Genomic DNA, 6537 nt, shown 5'->3' with positions numbered 1-6537 from the left:
ATATATATATATATATATATATATATATATATATATATATATATATATATACAGTGTGTTGCGACGATAACTGGAACACTTTAAAAATTTTTCCTGAGCGATCGGCCGCTCTGTTCGCGCTCAACCTTCACACAAAGGTCGCATTTTGTGGTCTATTTTGTTTGACACCGGGAACAACAACGGTAGTTACCTGTTTATTCTGAAAATAAATAAAAACGATTTTCGCCTATGGGAAAATGGCGGCGATTTGGACGTGCGAGCCCGAAAACCGGGTTTTCTGATCGTCTGTTAGCTCATTTCTAGGTGCATTTTCTGATCGTCTGCTGCACCATTTGGCTCGGTACGTGAATTCCAAACATGCGTTTCACTCTGCAGGTGGTTCCGTCGTTCCAACATCAACTTGCGCTGGCTCGCACGTCCAAATCAGCGGCCATTTTCCCATAGGCGAAAATCGTTTTTATTTATTTTCAGAATAAACAGGTAAGTACCGTTGTTGTTCCCGGTGTCAAACAAAATAGACCACAAAATGCGACCTTTGTGTGAAGTTTGAGCGCGAACAGAGCGGCGGATCGCCCAGGAAAATTTTTTAAAGTGTTCCAGTTATCGCCGCAACACCCTGTATATATATATATATATATATATATATATATATATATATATATATTTATATATATACACAAAGATAGGTCGGCAGTCTACAACGCCAAAGGAAGCATAGGGGTGTGGTTAGGCTCTTTTTTTTTTACTACGGTTAATGAAGTTAACATTTTTTTTAAATATACGGAAGAAAGAAAGAAAAACACGCGCCCAGAGTGGGGACCGAACCCACGCCTTTCGATTAGATCTCGAATGCCTTACCAACTCGGCTATCTGGGCGACTGTGTTCTCCTTCACTTTCTGGGCTATTTATATTTACTAGAAGTGTATCTGATGCTTGAGGGTGGTAGCCAGCGCCACTCTGACTACACGGGGAGAAGGGGACCTTCTTTTCAACCCCCAGGGCGTGACTGGAACGTCTACAGCCTGTCATGAGCGGGTAACTGGCGGGAAGCCCTCTTATGCTACCTAGGCATCAAGGCTGCCAGAACCGACACCCTCGCTAGGCTTTCGCAGAATAATATAGTAAGGAAATGAGGGGCTCGTTGAGGAAATACACAAAGATAGGTCGGCAGTCTACAACGCCAAAGGAAGCATAGGGGTGTGGTTAGGCTCTTTTTTTTTTTAATGTTAACTTCATTAACCGTAGTAAAAAAAAAAGAGCCTAACCACACCCCTATGCTTCCTTTGGCGTTGTAGACTGCCGACCTATCTTTGTGTATTTCCTCAACGAGCCCCTCATTTCCTTACTATATATATATATATATATATATATATATATATATATATATATATATATATATATATATATATATATATATCGAGAATCAGAATAGAAATGAGGGGCTCGTTGAAAAGTGTTAGCAGTCGACAACCTCGGAAAGCAAAGGGGAGGATGCGGTAGATCATTTAAACAGATAAAGATTTCGGAAAGAAAGAAACTGGAGAAGAAATGCCCGCCAGGTGGGATCCGAACCCACGACCTCCAGAATACCGGTCTGGTGCGATGACCCTACGGTACCGGCAGGGCGATTTTCCCCTCCACTTTCTGGGGTATTTATATTAGGTATTTTTTTTCCTGTGCTTGGGGGTGGTAGCCAGCGCAACTCGGACTACTCGGGGTGAAGGGGACCTTCTTTTTAACCCCCAGGTCGTGACTCGAGTGTCTACGACATGTCGAGAGTGGTTCGAGAGTGGTTCAAAGCTGGTCGACCACTCTCGACATGTCGTAGACACTCGAGTCACGACCCGGGGGTTAAAAAGAAGGTCCCCTTCACCCCGAGTAGTCCGAGTGGCGCTGGCTACCACCCCCAAGCACAGGAAACAAAAATACCTCACATAAATACCCCAGAAAGTGCTTTTCTCCACTTTCTTTCTCTCTTTCAAAATTCTTTATCAGATTCAATGTTCTACCACATCCTCCCCTTTCTCCCCTTTGCTTTCCGAGGTTTTCTCGACTGCCAACCCTTATTTCTGTCCTATATATATATATATATATATATATATATATATATATATATATATATATATATATATATATATATATATATATATATATATATAATGTCATCAAGCCAAAAACGATACAGTTGTCTTCAAGTGAACCAAGTTTATTGGAGTGAACTTGTGCTCCCCTAACAACTCAAAGAATACACAGGCGGCACGCAGCAGTCAATAAAGTGACTTTCGCAGGCGAGCGTCGGGAGAGTCGAATGCCGCGGTGTCTGCTCTGCGGTCATTTATCTCTCGGCGCGAGGGCTCCTCGAACAGTTGAATTTCATCCAGAACACTGTAGGTCACAGAAGATTATTCTAGGATGGTGACGTTAGTTTGCGATACTCTCTTAAAGGAGATAATGCGTGCGTCATAAAGAATAGAACATGCGCTTCATATGGCCCACGGATTAATACAGATAACAAAGCCGGACGCAGCTGCTCGGCAAAAACAAATCATAAACAAACCCAAAACATGGTTCGTGGCATGGCGTCAAGCATCGTAGTCACCTGTCTTCTGTAGACAAGCTTGAACGGTGCCATCTGCGTATATATAGTTTACTGGATAGCCGTGTTGTACGCAAACGCGACATACGGTAGGAAAAACGTAAAAAGTATCTATAAACGTTGGGTAGGACTTCGTCCCAAGTCTTATGTTCAACGTCGACGTACATAGACAGCCTATCCGCGATTGTCTTGTCCAGCCGTTGCGTTACTCCGTTCGTTTGGGGGTGGTACGCCGTCGTTCTTCGGTGATCCGTGTTGCTGTAGCGTAAGGTTCCTTGCATGAGCTCCGCAGTGAAGGCCGTTCCGCGGTCCGTGATTAGGACTTCAGGGGCTCCATGTCACAGCACAACTTGGTTTATGAAGAATTTCGCGACTTCTCGTGCAATCCCCCTCGGAAGAGCGGCAATCTCTGCGTAGCGCGTCATGTAGTCTGTCGCTAGGACAATCTACTTGTTCTCAGAACATGACGTGAAACGGTCCCAGAAGGTCCATTCCAATCTGCTGGAAGGGCCTCGATGGGACGGCGATCGGCTGCAGAAGTCCGGCGGGTCTCGTCGGTGCCGTTTTTCGTCGCTGGCAGTCACGGAAGCTCCGGACGTAGTGGGTGACGTCGGATGCAAGGTGGGGCCAGTAATACTTCGTCATCATTTTTTCAATAGTGCCAGCTGTTCCGAGGTGTCTGGAAGACGGGTCGTCGTGGCATGCTTCCAAAATTTCGTCACGAAGGTTTGTAGGGATGGCAAGAAGATAATGCGTTCTTCCGGGGATGAAATTTTTACGAGGACGGAATTTTTCAGGCTGAAAGCTGGTAATTCCCGTTTGAAGGTCCTAGGCACGGCGACGTTGCGTCTTTCGAAGTAGTCGGTCACGACGAGTAACTCGGGGTCGGCACGCTGCTGGGCGGCTAGGTTGCTCTCCGTCACGATTCCGAAGAACGCGCTGTCGACATCGGGATGTTGTGGTGGGGGGTCGACGGGGGCGCGAGACAGGCAGTCGGCGTCGGAGTGTTTCCTCCCGGATTTATAGACTACCGTAACGTCAAATTTTTGCAGGCGCAAGCTCCACCTTCCCAGACGGCCGGAGGGGTCGTTCAAATTGGCGAGCCAACAGAGCGCATGGTGGTCTGGCACAACCTTGAACGGTCTTCCATACACATATGGGCGAAATTTCGAAATGGACCATGTAATCGCGAGGCACTCTTTCTAAGAGGCTGAGCAGTTTTCTTTCTTCCTTGTACCGACCACGGTTGGCATAGGAGATTATTTTTTCACAACCGCTTTGCTTTTGGACGACGACAATTTAGGTTTCGGCGTTTTCGTCGAAATTGTCGAGGACAGGCGGGCTTTGTAGGCGTTGTTGCAGCTCGCAGAATGCTTCCTCTCGGGCGCTTTCCCAACTGAAAGGTGTACTATCTTTCGTCAAGCGCGTGAGTGGCTCTGCTATACGTGCGAAGTTTGCTACGAAACGCCCGTAGTACGCGCATAGTGCGAGAAATATTGTCTCTCGGTCTTGGGAATTTCGCTATGGCTGATTTGTTTGCCGGGTAATGCAGGACGCCTGCGGCCTTGATGACGTGGCCCAAAACCTTCAGCTCCTCGTACGCGAATCGGCACTTTTCAGTCTTCAGCGCTAACCCCGACGTAAGAATGGCCTCGAGGACAGACTTCAAATCCATCGAAGAGAAGTATTTTGAGTGGCAGATGTGATCGGGGGCGTCGTCGATTCGTGGCAGGGGGTATACGTCCTTTTTGGTGGTCTTGTACAGTCGCCGGTAGCCAACGTAGAACCTTAATGCGCCATCGTTTTTCTTCACGAATACGACCGGCGCCACCCAGGGCCTTTTGATGGCTGTATAATGTCGTCGCTGAGCATGTCGTCGACTTGTGTCTGGATGGCTTCCCGTTCGCGTGAAGATACGCGGTACAGTGATTGTCGGGTAGGTCGGGCTCCATCTTCGGTTATAATTCGGTGCTTCGCTAGCGGGGCCTGACGTAATTTTGAGTTCGACAAAAAACGCTCGTTGTAGTGACGCAGCAAAGCCAATAATTTCTTCCGTTTTTGTTGCGGTGGCGCCGGTTTTCACGTCGAAGGGATGACGAAGGAATCACGTCACTTGGTTTTTGCGTTTCTTCGAGGAACGCAATTCCAGCGCCCTTGTTTAAATGCTGGTACTCGGTTAAAGTAGTGACCAAAACGTGAGATTTACGTTTCTTAAAGCGCGCAATGCCTCCTGCGACGGAGACACCACGCTCGGGAAGCAAACATTGGTCACCTTCTACGATAGCATCGACGTCAAGGACAGTATCACAGTAAACGGTAATCATCAAGCTTTCGCGGGGTGGCAGAGTGACGTGATCTTCGGAGATCCTTACAGCAGCATAGTGTTCGGGATTCAGTTCCGGCGTCCTGGAGTGATCCACGGAAACCGTTATCGACTTGGTCCGCAGATCAATAATTGCACCGTTGTCCTTCAAAAAGTCCATTCTGAGAATTACGTCGCGGGACCAGAAAGGCAAAATGGCAAACTCAGCAGTGTACGTGGTACCATCTATGGTGACGGACGATGTGCACGTTCCACTTGGTGTTACGATGTGGCCTCCTGCTGTGCCTATGTGCGGACCGTCCCATCTTCGGCTCCCATGTAGTCGGCTCCAGTGTCTATGAGGGCGACTACATCAAAGCCGTCGATGGACACCTTGACATCGGACGGCGCCTTCCTCAAGTTCAGGGTTCGTCGCGGCGTCGCATCTCGGCTTGTGCGTGTTGACGGTCGGGCGCTGTGCGTCGTCGTTGTCGTCGTCTTCTCAGCGGCAGGCTCGGTCATGTCGGGTACGCGTCGCGCCTTGTGGCGCTCGTCGTGTTCGTGAGTCACGTCAGGGTTAGGTCGGGTCGTCGGGATGAGGAACTGTCGTGAATCACGGTCTTCGGTGCGTCCTCGTGTTGTTGGAGGGTTTTTGTTTTTCCGCCGTTGTGTAACTTTACCTCCAGAAGTTGCTGCTTTTAGTTTCCCCTGCGTGGGCTGGGGGACCTCCCACGTGCAAAGTCAGCATTGCTATTGCGGTTCGGCGACTGGTATGGGTAGGGCGATGGCGGATTGGTCAGTGCTGGATTGAGATAGAGACTCGTCGATCTCACGTGTTCCTTGGCCAGGAGAGGGCGAGGTGCGTCGACAGATAAACCACGCAGTCCGGGTCTCTTGTATGGGCAGCGACGATAGATGTCGTCGACCTCTCCGTAGTGGTAGCGCAGCGGACGATTATCGGGGGTTCGCCATACGTCCGTCTTCCTCGGCGTTTGGTTGTGGGCTGCAGGGGGTCATGCGGGCGACAGTGAACGGTGGTACGGCGGGGCTCTTTGAAGACGGGTTGGAGCAGGGCGGGGTCGACAAACAGCCGCAGAGTAGGTCATGGCTTGTGGTTCTCGGCAGCTTCCGGCGGCGCAGAAGTTCCCAGTGCGTTTTGGGCTTCTTTTCGGATCACCTCGGTCAGAGAGGTGACTTGGGGTTGCGGCGTGGTTGGAAAATATTTCCCGAGTTCTTCGCGAACGACGGCGGTGATTGCTTCCCGCAAGTCTTCCGATGCGAATCCAGGGGCGTTGATGGGGTTCGCCAAAAATGCGTTGAGGGGTCGATCGTACTGCCTCGTTCGTATTTCAAGCGTCTTCTCCAACGCGGCCGCCTCGGACGCGAATTCGGCGACTCGGGGGCTTGTGGACAAAGCATGCGAACAGCTCTTGCTTAACCCCTCGCATCAGAAGCCTTAGTTTCTTTTCTTCTGTCATTTCCGGGTCTGCGCGGCGAAACAATCTCTTCATCTCCTCAACAAAGATCACTATCCCTTCGTTGGGGTGTTGCATGCGCGTTTCCAGCAAAAGTGAGGCTCGTTTCTTACGCACGACGGTGGCGAACGTATTAAAGAACAAACTTTTAAGGCGAGTCCAG

The 6537-nt window shown here is 49.4% G+C and overlaps 1 non-coding gene across 1 annotated transcript; it reads right to left on the bottom strand.

Moving 5' to 3' along the window:
- Positions 1-804: 804 nt before the first annotated feature.
- Positions 805-876, bottom strand: Trnar-ucu (transfer RNA arginine (anticodon UCU)). Its single transcript has one exon. It is a non-coding gene; the product is annotated as a tRNA-Arg (tRNA).
- Between the last annotated feature and the right edge of the window lie 5661 nt (positions 877-6537).

This window comes from Haemaphysalis longicornis, unplaced genomic scaffold (genome assembly GCF_048455015.1).
Source record: "Haemaphysalis longicornis isolate Haplotype H1 unplaced genomic scaffold, Haemaphysalis longicornis Haplotype H1 scaffold_1, whole genome shotgun sequence".
Taxonomy (NCBI): Eukaryota; Metazoa; Arthropoda; class Arachnida; order Ixodida; family Ixodidae; genus Haemaphysalis; species Haemaphysalis longicornis.
Note: the sequence above shows the minus strand (reverse complement) of the source record. Positions and strands in the feature narration are given on the sequence as shown.